The following is a 12,803-nucleotide window of genomic DNA, read 5'->3' as shown; positions in this document are numbered from 1 at the left end:
ACCTGCCACTTTATTGTCCAGTTTCTGTGTGTTCTGAAACCCTTAAGCAGCTGCTGAAATAACTTTTGTCCTTATTATTTTGGAGAGTTGCATACTGACTGACATTACTCAATATCCCAGAAGGTCTATTTTCCCTATAATAGGTCTATTAAACCTTCATTTGTGGGTTTTGTAGGAGCTGGTTGCTCAGAGGAGCCACAGCATATGTCAGTGCAGGACTCCAGCTGGGACTCCCCATGCCTGTGAATAATGCTGCTGCATGCCTGGGTTTTGCCAAGTGCTTGCTCACATGAAAACACTCTCTCTTAATCCATGGCAGCTATTTCACAAGTTGCTGCTGTGGGATTTACCCAATGCCTTTTGAAAATCGAATTGACTGTGTCTTTTGGGTTTCGCTTGTCTGATTGTTGATGATTTCAAAGGAATCTTATAGATATGTGAGCCATGACTGCTGATGCTGAGATGAATGTACCTTATTCATTCACATATCCACACGACCAGTCCTTTCCAATAGTTACTTGACCCAATTGTGGGGTGGGGAAAAATATAAGTCCTCAAATGGTAAAATCTTAGAGTGCTTTTCATGTTCGCATATGTTCTTGCCTGCCTTCAAGCAAAAACACCCCGGGATTCTTGCAATTCATCTTCCAGCCACCAGGTAGAGGCAAAAGCCGCGGCAAAGGAGCCACCCTGGTGATAAAACGCCCATTTCCAAAATAGCAATCTGATTGACATCAAAAGCAAGCTTCTGACCAATCAGTCTTCGTGGTTCTTAAAATAGGTCTGGCAAAATTCATACATAAAAATTAATTTTGAATCTCATTAGCTCTGCAGTCCTCTACTTAATTAGAAAGCCACTGCAGTCAATCGGTATGAAGCACACCCTAATTATCCCTTCTACTCAATACATGGAAAATTAATCATGCTAGAGTTGCTCTACCTTTTCATACAATGATAAAAACACTTGAATAACTGTTTGATCTCTCAAAGAATAGCCAATAAAGCTCTTTAGAAGGTGGGCTTTTTCTTTTTTTTTTAATTAGGAAAATTTAATAATTTGCCTGTAAAGTGTTTTCTAAATCACAGATTTTATAATGTGGCCTTACAAAAAGAGTCATTAAAAAGGGTCCAAATCTTGCCACCAATATTCACAGGTGTTAGATATCCACATGATCCTCATGATCCTACAGCATGAACCTTAGATATCCACAACAGTGCATGTATTATATTCATGATCTTTTAATGAGTTTTTATCAGTTTTACTTGCATAGATCAGAAACATTAGCAAATGTAAGCTAATGGAAAACTGAGGACAAAGTTTACATAGATCATTTGTTCTCTGTACAGGAGCAGCATCAATCCTGAACTTTCAAAGACCTGAATTTTTCTGAACCTTATACATCGCCTGCACCAATTATCATTCATAGAGAGAATGAGCTCAGTGATCCTCATGTGGCTCAGGACCCCATTATACCACATGTGACAGTGTTCACAAGGGGTCTCAGGTTGAGGGAAGAGATGAGAATCTGACTCTATGTTTCAGAAGGCTTGATTTATTATTTTATGATATATATTACATTAAAACTATACTAAAAGAATAGAAGAAAATATTTCCTCAGAATAGAATAGGAAAGAATGATAACAAAGGTTTGTGGCTCAGCTGTCTGTCCGAGCCATCTGGGCTGTGACTGGCCATTAATTACAAACATCCAACATGGGCCAATCAAAGATCTACCTGTTGCATCCACAGCAGCAGATAATCAATGTTTACATTTTGTTCCTGAGGCCTCTCAGCTTCTCAGGAGGAAAAGTCCTAAGGAAAGGATTTTCCATAAAAGATGTCTGTGACAACCACAGATCATGCACATACAAGCTGGAATGAGAGCCCTGATGGTACATGTCTGTCTTGGCAGAGCAAGGCTGTAGCTATTCAACTGTCCCCCATAATTACAGCGTAAAGAACTGTTCATTCACCACTGAAAAGAAGGCAAAGCAAAACAAAAACTCAAACCACACCAGCTGGAACCCAAAGGGTGTAAATTATGGGGCTAGACCCATGTGAAGGGTGCTGGGGACACCCTGGGATGGGGCTGTGGGATGTGACTACACCAGCCACTGCTGCAGGGGGTCCCAGCATGGCCACACAAACCCATCTGTGCCATCCCAGGGATGGGGGCAGCACTGGGAGGTGCACATGGCTCAGCAGCACACTGGTGCCACTCAGCAGGGTGACACTGCTATTGAAAAGTAGCCTCTGGGTTTATTTTCATGCTATTTCTCTACCAGCATAGATCCCTGGGAGCCTGGGATCTGGTCACCTCTCTGGACCGTGGTGTTTCAGTCTGCAGCCCCAGGGCTACAAATGCGCCTGGTTCCATGAGCTGTGATCGCTCTGACTGTGCCTGGCAGGGTGAGACCAGCTGGCCAGGCAGCCCCTCCAGTGTCCTCACTGAGAGCAATTTGCACCTGTGATCTACTGTGTGGGAACTTCTCATAAGCTGAAATCCTCAGAAGTAAAGCAGAAACTTCTTTTTTGTCTGATTCCTTAGAGGGAGCAGAGCAGAGAAGGGCAGGATGATCCAGCACTCACAGGCTCTGGCAAAGGGAGACACAGGCTATATCTGTCTTTACAGATGAAGGAGAAGGGTGAGCACATGATGATGAGGAGGAGGACAAGGAGGAGAAGAGCTGCTGGGGAGTAGGAGCTGTTTTTGGGACAGCCTGGGAGGCAGAGGAGAGTGCTCAGGGTCCCTGGCAGCTGAGGTGAAGCAGGGGGAGCCTGTGGGGCTGGTCCTGGCTCCCAGGGAATTTGAGCAATGACCCTTGCGAGGGGTGGGGTCCTGGAGGAAAGATGGTACAATAATAGCAATATACAGGAAAGACAGCCTGGGGAAAGAATTAAATGCTTTCCTTTTGGATTTTCTGAAACTTTGAAATCTTAGCTAAATGATTAAAGGCTTTGATTGTACATGTAAAATCCTTTATGTATAAATCCTTGACCAATTTTGGGGCTAAGTTTGGGTCCAACCATTCCTTAACTCTCCTTAAATTAGAGTTTAGAATGCAAGAGGGTCTTTGTGAACCTCAGGACTCAAAGGGAATATCTCCCTGACAGTTTTGTGTTACTCTGTCCTCTATGCAGCAAATCACCAAGAGCATCTTGCCATCAAATTCATTAAATCACTGTTGTATTTGCTATCAAATGTTTTAAAATTCATGCTTTAAACTTATAAAGCTTATAAAAACCTCATGTTTTATATCAATAAGAATATTGCTACTTCTCTTTTTCAAGTGAAGTGCATCACTCCATCTGCAACAAGGTGTGCCCAAGTTCTTCACTGCACTTAAAAATAAAGTGCATGTTCTCACATTACAAGCCTGTATTGCCTGCCTGTCCAAAAACCAGCATGGATTTTATTCCTGTGCCCACTTTGCTCTACGAGCAGGTGGTGGTGGAGCTGTCAGAGGGATGGAGGAGGAAAGCTGGAAGGAGCTGGGCACTCCTCCCTTGGTACACACATTAGAGAGAACAAATATTTGTCATTAACTTGTGACTCTCCAGCCTGAGTACAGGAAGATTTATACTGCTCAAAGAACTGTGTGATTAAGTGCTGCTAATCCCCCAGACTTCCCCTGCAGTAGGATCATGTTAGTTTTAGGGAGAGATGCAGCGTGTCAGATTCTGCTCCCACAGATACCTCATGAAGTAAGTTGCAAAGCATTTGATTTTCCTCGCAAGAAGCATCGAAGGGACCCAGATCTCTGGGATCTAAACACAGCTTGCTTTGCTGCTGAGGAAAGCACTGTGCTCTGCTAGCTAGATCCTGGCTCCTTCAGCACCAGGAGAACAGACACAGGCTTCAAAAGTCTGTCCCTAATCCCCCTGCTGCCTCTGTGTGAGTGTGTGGTGGTGTTATCAGGGGTCCCAGGACGAGGGAAGAGATGAGAATCTTGACTCCATGTTTCAGAAGGCTGATTTATTATTTTATTATATATATTATATTAAAATAAAATGATATATAAAAACTATCTATCCAAAGAATTGAAGAAATTATTTCATCAGAAGGGTAGCAAGGAAAGGAATGGAATGATAATAAAATCTTGTGACTGCTCACAGCCTCAACACAGGTGGCTGTCGTTGGTCATCAAGTGAAAACAATTTCACATGCTGGGTAAACAATTCTCCAAATCACATTCCAAAGCAGCAAAACATGGAGAAGCTGAAGCTTGCCAGCTTCTCAGGAGGAAAAGATTCTAGCAAAAGGATTTTTCATAAAATGTGTCTGTGACATGAGTGTAAAGGTTTGTCTGCCTCAGGGCATCTCCAAATCAGGGCAGAGGAGCGAACCTGCAGTCCCACCTTCAAAATTATTCACACTGGATGAAGCTAACACCCACTTCATGGAATCAAAGCTCTGCTGCAAAATATGCCCATGGGAGACATGAGCACCATGGATGTGGCCAGTGCAGTTAGGCACAAGGAACACTGGAGGGAGAGCAGGGATGGCTGAATACAAAGCCTGGTCAGTCTGTGACAGTATTTAACCCTCTCCAAAAGCTTCAGGAATTTGTGCTCTCCTTTACTCCTTTTTTATGGGAGGCAGGGTAACAGGAGTGATAATTTTCCTGTTTTCTTTCTAACTAGAAGATGAAAGGGCATATTTAGGCCATTCCATGACCAATGGCACCAGATAAAGCTGAGTCCCTGAGCAGCTGTTGGTTGAATTTGCCCAGCTTTGTGCAGCTCAGTGCAGGAGAAACCTGGCCAGGTGGCTCTGCCTTCCTGAGGGTGACAGCCCAATGCAGTCAGCAGCTAAAGCTGAAGCTCCTGAGCCCAGGACTGTTCTCAAGCTGCTGCTGGTGCCCACAGTCTCCAAACAGCAGAGAGACAACTTCCTCCAGGACAGATATGGGAATGGCAAAAAACTTCTGGCAGCGGCTGCAGGCAGGACAGACATGGGCAACTGATGTCAGGTGCCTGCAAAAGCTGTCTGCAAAACTTGCACACTTCATTTTTTCTATTTTTTCCCTGCAGATGGATTTATCGTGCCCTCTGTGGGATTCAGAAAGCAGCACTGAGTTTTCTCTTTCAGTGGAAAGGCTTTCAGTGGGGAAGGCAAGGCTGCTGTGCCAGTGGAGCAGGTGAGTGAGGACAGATCTGCAGGACAATCTTCTCAAGGGCTCCCCACGTTTCCAAGAGGCCATGACCCAAACCCCTGACACCCTGCTTTCAGATGAGCCCTGCTGAGAGGTGACCCAGGCAGAGTTTCTGCCCCAAAAACCACAGAGATGGTAAATGGGTGCCTGGAAGGGCTGTAGCTCTGGAAGGGCTTTTGGCTGTCCCTGTGAGCATCATGTCTGTGGAGAGGACATGTCCATGCCAGCCTGAGCTGGATGAGCTTCCTGCTGACTGGATCAGATGTTGTTCAGCATCTCTGAGCCCAGCAGCTCACCGTGGGGAACAGTGAGTAGCTTACACACAGCTGCTGGGGGAAGGTCAGGATGTGACATCCTGGGGGATGCCCAGCCACCAGACACTGCTGGGTGGACTCGTCATGGATCTGTGCTCCCCCTCAGCCATGTCTTACCTATCACAGCCTAATTCCAGACATTGCTCTTCAAGAAAGGTTTCCAGGCTCCTTCCATTGCAGAATGAGAGAAGGGTGCACCCCTGGGGTACAGGTCACTTCCTGCTTGTGCATGTCAGCTGGCTCACAGAATGGAAATTGCTCTTAACTCCAGTGATGAGAGACACCAGCACATCAGATAGCTGTCATCCAGGCAGAGTGGAGTAAAGCAGAATGATGCTCCTTTATCCATGCTGGGTTTTTGCAGCTGACAGCATGTGTGGGGACCACAACTCCTCCCTCAACAGCAGTGTAAAAACTAACCCGCTCCATGCAGAGGCACGATGAGCAATCCTTTGAGGCCTTTTCACCTTTACATTGTTGTTGGGGGACTTTGAAATGGATAAGCCCTTCATTTCTTCAAGTTTAATCTACTTCTGGAGACAGGAGCTCAGAGGGAGAGGAGCTGGTTCCTCCTTGCCTGTCGGGGAGGAGCAGCCAAAGCCTCCTTGCCTGTACCAGCCTCATGCAGGGAGGAGCAGAAGGAGGAGGGGGTCACTTGAGCAAAGTGCAGTGAGGGGAGGGTGTCACGGTGCTCACAGGGGTTCTTGGATTGGGGAAGAGACAAGGATCTGACTCCATGTTTCAGAAGGCTTGATTTATTATTTTATTATATATATTACATTAAAACTATACTAAAAGAATAGAAGAAAAAGTCTCATCAGAAGGCTAGCTAAGAATAGAACAGCAAAGAATGATAACAAAAGCTTCTGTCTTGGACAGAGAGTCCAAGCTAGCTGACTGTGATTGGCAATTAATTAGAAACAACCACATGAGAGCAATTGCAGGCCCACCAGTTGCATTCCACAGAGCAGATAATCAATGTTTACATTTTGTTCCTGAGGCCTCTCAGCTTCTCAGGAGGAAGAATCCTAAGGAAAGGATTTTCCATAAAAGATGTCTGCGACAGGAGGGCAGCAGAGCCCTTGCCTGCAGCAGCCCTGGTCCCTGGCAGCATCCCTTGGCACTCCTGGCCATGCCTTGCCATCCTCAGCCTGTCCTGGGCCTGGGAGCAGTGTCTATGGAAGAGAAGTTTTTCTTTGATGTTGAGACTTGCTCTCCTTTTAATTCTTTTAGCATTTCTAAAATAAAAATGAAATGTTTGTGATGAAATCTTTCAGGTTTATTTAAGCCATGACACAAGCTGGCTGAGTTTCAATTAACTGATTTATACCAAATACTGCTCTGCCATTCCCACAGCTTACATTTCTCCATGAGAATGACAATGACTGTCAGCAGCAGGTTTAAGGCAGCTTGCACAGGAGCTGCTGAAGGAGCTCTGTATGTGTGTGTTGCTTTCAGGCTCAAGGCTTTGGACTGGATTGCTGGAGAGTGTTTGCTGTGTCCCAGGTCCCTTTCCCTCTGGCCTGGCTTGTCAGTATGTCAGGGTGCTGTTTCAGCTCAGGGCTCAGAGCCCAGATTGCTCATTGCTCATTGCTCACACTCATTGCTGCAAGGACAAGGTGGTTCCATCTTCAGCTGTGTGACTCAGCACCCTGCTGGAGGTGTCTTGGCCGGCTGGCTTCAAGGGCAGAATTTAATCTTAGCTGATGAAAAAGGATTTTTCCACCTTGTTAAAAATATTTAAATTCTTAATGAAATCTCACTTGATTCTAGCCTGAGAATCCAGCTAGGATCTTTCACTGGAGCTCACTGAGCACAGCAACTGGGCATCTAGCAAGACACACAGCATAAAACACATGATGTGGTTTAGACTGTGCAGTCCACAGCTAAAATCTCAGTTGTGAGGGCTCACTGGCAGAGCCAGAGAGATCCAGCACAGGAGAAGAGCAGTCCTGCACAAAGAAATGCAGCCTGATGTGCTGTGCCATGAAATCCCACAAGTGAGCAGAGATGTCAGCTTAACCACATGTCTTCCAATAAATATTTTATAGCACCCAGTCAAACCTTATCCCTGGCTGGCCCCAGGGGACAGAGAAATCTGTCTGATGTGGCTCTTACCTCTTCTGGGTCATCATCTGACAAGTGCAGGAATGTGACACAACCACCAAATGGAGAGGACACCATTTTCAGTGTCCAACTGCCTTCATGGACAGGCAAAAGATCTTTCATGAACATTGATAACAACAGCAACCACAGATGCTGGTACTACTACTGGTACTTGGATCATCAGACCCGGCTAATGCACCTGTTTTGAAACTAGAATGAGAAGCAGAGGTTGGATTTTTATCCATAGCAAGCACTGAACTGTGGTAAAGAGACGTGTGTGTCTAATATCCAAGGAGTTCTCACCCTTGGCTGCCTCCTAAATCGATCTCTTGTCCAAAAATATAAGAAAGCAAAAGTGCCCTTGGTGGGGAACCTGGAAGAGATGGCATTCCCTGGGGAATGGATTTCTGCTCCAAGTCACACACACTTCCTCACTAATAATTTATGTTATAAAAACAGTTTCTAGGGTACTGCTCTGTTATCCTTTGCTTCAGGAATGCTTGCCTCTTCCTACACTTGTTTTACTTGATTTCTTTTTTCCAAAAAGCTGCCCAGCCTCAGCAGTGGGGTAGAAAGGCATGCCCCAGGATAGGCACAGGAGTAATGGCAGGGCCATTGGCAGGGAAATAAGAGTCTTGTTTCCCACACAGCCAAGCAGATGGAAGAAATCAGGGTGCTTTTTCTTCCCCTGACCTATAGCACTGAGTGGGCAAGCAGTGGCTCCCTGCTCTTGAATTCCTAAGACAGCTTAAGAGAGACAAACAGGGAGAACATCAGCAGAAAGTTGTTCAGCCCTGTACAGGCACAGATGCTTTGGCATCTTTGTTCCAGAAGCAAAATTGCTGATATTGGGGTTGCCTCCACATTTTTCACACCACTTTCAGAGCTGCTGCCTGCTCAGGCCTTGACAGTTGTGTAGCTGGGTGTCAGAGTTACCCACAGCCAGGTTAAAGCCCAAAGAAAACATGGATAATTTTATCAACGTGGTAAATTATAAACAAAACAAACAAAAGCAAAAGAAACAGAAAAACCAAAACAAAAAAAAAAGGGGGAAAAATTTCTGAAATGTGAGTATTTCTTTCTGAACAGTCTGACCTGACTGTTCATTTACATGAAAAGGGCAGCAAGGCCATATCTTCTGTTCTGCCTTCACCTAGGGAAGGCTCCTTGCCTGGACCAGCAGGTCTGGGCTGTTTCTGAGGATGCTGCAAGTCCCACAGCAGCAGCTGCAGGATGGATAAGATTTCTTCCTGCGGTTTCTTTGTGTTTAGTGTAATTTTCCAATAAAGCAGAGAGCTACTGCTGCTTGCAAACTCGCATCTATTTAGTCCTTTGTTATGAAAATCCCTCTTGCCATCTATGCACGTCTAATCCCTTTAAAACCTTGCAGAGCTTTTGGTTGCTGGGCTGCCCTCCCTTGGGCAGGGAGGCCCCTGCTCAGGGTGCATGGCTCTGCATGGCTCTGCATGGCTCTGCATGGCTCTGCATGCATGGCTCTGCATGGCTTGCAGCTGCTGGCCCCAGCTCTGTGCAGCTCAGGGGGCTCAGTGTCCTGCCCTGCAGCTCCCAGGTATGGCAGTGTGAAAAATGTGTATTTTATGATTGGCTTTTCGCAAATATTAAAATGAATATTATATGTATTGTGTTAGAAAGTAATGCTGTATTAATTCTCTTAAGTACTGTGTTAAATATAGTTTTAGGTTATAAAAAATGTTAAAATAGAAACTATGCTATGCAGGATACTTTTTTTAAAGAAAGGACTCGCAGCAAGATAGCAGCCACAGGACACCTGAATCTTTCAGAGAAAGAGAATTTATTGCTCTCTTATCAGAAGAAATGAACAATGATGAGAAGAATCCTGTGTTTGAATGGAATTTATGCATCATCATGTATGAGGTGTATGAATATGCAACAGGCTGTTGTTTTTAAGGGTTAATCCTCTGTTAATATGTGTCCTTTTCCAGGCTCTTGCTGCCCAGAAAAAGGTACCCGGATATCCATAACTCTTTGTCTCTATTGTCTCATATTGTCCTAATTCAAATTGTCCAAATTGTTATTACTCTAATTGCATTACTATTTTTATAACCATTTTATTACTATTAAACTTTTAAAATGATAAAAACAAGTGATTGGTGTTTTTCACAGAAGGAGGATCCATCGGGCAAACTGCCTCCGAGAGAGATGGGGCAGGCAATCCTGAGCTCTCTCTTTTCCATCTGAAGACGCTTAAATGCCACAAGAGCATTTCAGGCGTGTGTTCAGGGAATGGACAGAATCAGGGGTTTGCAAAAACTTTTGTCCCTTGTATTTAAAGCCTAGGGAGAGGTGTGATGGGCAGAGGCACGTGGTGCTGCTGCAGGGCTGGAAAGGCTCCTTTGTGCTGAACCATCCGTGCCAAAGGGGCTCGGGCTGGCTCCTGCCCAGTGCCCAGTGACTGCTGGCACACCCCACTGGGACAGCCTTTGTTAGCCAAGGTCAGCTGCAGCGTGAGGTGTCTCGGGCCTTTCACTACAAAACGAGCTGCAAGAGGCACTGGGGGATGAATTCTGATCCCATTCTTCTGCTCTACTGTCTCCATGATATTTTCTGAAAAGTCCCTTTGCCAGGATTTTTCTCCTGAGAAGCTGAGAAGCCTCAGAGGAAAAGAAAAACAATAATTATCTGCTGCTGTGGAATGCAACAGGTGCATCTTCGATTGGTCCATGTTGGTTGTTTCTAATTAATGGCCAACCACAATCAGCTGGGTAGGGCTCTCTGAGAGTCACGAGCTTTAATTATCATCCCTTTTCCTTTTCCTTTTCCTTTTCCTTTTCCTTTTCCTTTTCCTTTTCCTTTTCCTTTTCCTTTTCCTTTTCCTGCCTTCTGATGAAATCCTTTCTTCCATTCATTTAGTAAGTTTTAATACATAATTTTCTTTTAATATAATAATAAATCAGCCTTCTGAAACATGGAGTCAAGATTCTCATCTCTTCCCTCATCCTCGGACCCCTGTGAACACCACCACACTCCACTGTGGATTTTCCACTTCAAGCTGCAGTTGCTTGGCTTTAACTCAGGGCCAGAGTGCAAGTCAGCATGGGAGCAGCATGGATTTGGTGTGATTACAGTGGATGCAGCATTTGCAGGGTGTTTGTAGAAGAGATGGGAGGATCCTGCATCTCTGAAGTCAGTACTCAGATGTGACTTTTTATTACCTTGATGACGGGAAAAATGAGTTGTGAGATACATGTTCATCCCAAGAAAGCAACCTCCTAACAAAGCAACCATCTTCCTCTCATCATGCTCAGGCAGCCCTCACTGTTGCAGGCCTCCCACTTTGCTATAACTTAGTCATGCCTCATAAAGCTTTGTGCAAGGGCAGGTTTTATTGGGATGGAGCACTTCAATAGCCTGTTTCCAGCTGTGCCTGCAAGACCAGGGTTCCTTGAACCCCTTGAATACTATGACACTCCAAACAAACCAAAAGACTACCAAAAAACCCAAAGTTTCAATACCCTCACATTTCCATTACTTTAGTGAAATTCAGTGTGCTGTACTGAAGTTCCCTCCTTTTTTGGTTTTTACTCCCAGGCAGTGTCAGGCAAAGTTTGGACACTGGGTGCTTGGATCAGCTGCACTCGTAGCTCATATCATAGCTCTCCCATCCAGAGCGAGGTTTTCAGAGGCAGGCATTGTATTCACCAGAATGTGTTGAGTCCATATGGCAGATTAGGTCAGAAACATCTCCTGGTTTGTTTGAAAAGTTGTGCTGGACATTTTTCTGAGTCTTGGCAAATAGGGCTGTACTTTGTATAAAGAATGCTTTTCACTGTTGTTTTCAGCACCATTCCACACCTGATTAGGAGGAGGTTTAATGGCCCATAAATGGGAGCAGTGCCCAGACGATGGGAAAGTTTTCCTGCCCCAAGTCTGGATGTACCCAAAAGATTGATGAGCAGCCACAGTGTAGCAAACTGAACACAAATCCCTACAGGAGGGTGACTTTGTGTCCTTATTGGCAGACAAGGCTATTTTTCAGCAGCAGCACCCTCATGAGATGCATCCAAGCTCTCTGACCAGAACAAAGGATATGTGTGCCCAGCTTTGCAATTGCTCTGAGCATGAGGGATGATGCCCTCATGTCTGCATCACATTCCTGTGTTGCTCTTGAACTGGTGACATGTGCTGGCTCTGGATGTGCCTTTTGTACCTTTTCTGGTAGCAGCTACACTGTCCATCCTGCTCCAGCCCTGGGATTTACCAGGGATTCACTCCCTGTCCTTTATTTCCTGTATCCAAACAGCAGCACACTGTGTGTTCTGGCACCTTGGTAAGCTCCTCAGAGAGCTCTCGCCAGCATCTGTCAATCCTGCAGCAATCGCTTACAGTCTCCTGCCTTTGGTCCCTTCTGGTGCCTCACACCCACCCACCCATTGCCATTCCTTTCTCATTCCCACCAACCTTCCCATTTCTATTACTATTGGAATATTCTTCTGTTATTAGAAGACAGTTAAATCTGTAAGAATTTTCTTCTGAATTAATTTCTGTAAGAGTTTTTTTGGTTTTTTTTTTTTTTTTTTTTTTTTTGTTTTGTTTTGTTTTATTTTGTTTTTTTTTCCCAGGGGATGGAATTAGCATTACAGTCACTAAAAGGCAGGAAATGGTGTATTTCTTCTTTTTTTTTTTAATCAACTGCTTCAAGGGAGAAAATGAGAAATGCTTTTGAGAACAGCTTTCCATTATATGAGAAAGCAGAAGGTCCATTCCTTATTCTCACAACATCTGTGTTTATTAACCCTAACTATTTTAGAAACAAAGTATCTCTTACATCTTTCATGTAATCCAGTCACTTCTTTTCTATATTCTCTCAGCCTATAATAGTTTTCAGCACAGTTTATGTGCTTAGCAAGACTTAAAGACTTTTTCTCCCAGTAGTTTGTCCTTGTGCCAGTTCTAGCATCTTCAGCAGCCATTGGCAAAGGCTCTACAGGTGGACTAATTGCAGGAAGGGTTGCTCCTCTAAATTCAAACCTCATCCTCTCATCATTTATTTTGACGTTCCTGAGTTCTTCTACTTGGTTCTGCCAACATTCATCTGGCACCTGAGTCCACTAATGGTCTTTGAATAACCAGTCAGTAATTATTAGATAATAACTGGATAATTTAAAAAAAAGTTATCTCCCAACGTCCTGGAGAAGCACGACCATAGTGTTATGCTCTACCTTTTATAACCTTGTGATACCTTGG

Source organism: Zonotrichia leucophrys, chromosome 1A, assembly GCF_028769735.1.
Source record: "Zonotrichia leucophrys gambelii isolate GWCS_2022_RI chromosome 1A, RI_Zleu_2.0, whole genome shotgun sequence".
Lineage (NCBI taxonomy): Eukaryota > Metazoa > Chordata > Aves > Passeriformes > Passerellidae > Zonotrichia > Zonotrichia leucophrys.
Note: the sequence above shows the minus strand (reverse complement) of the source record.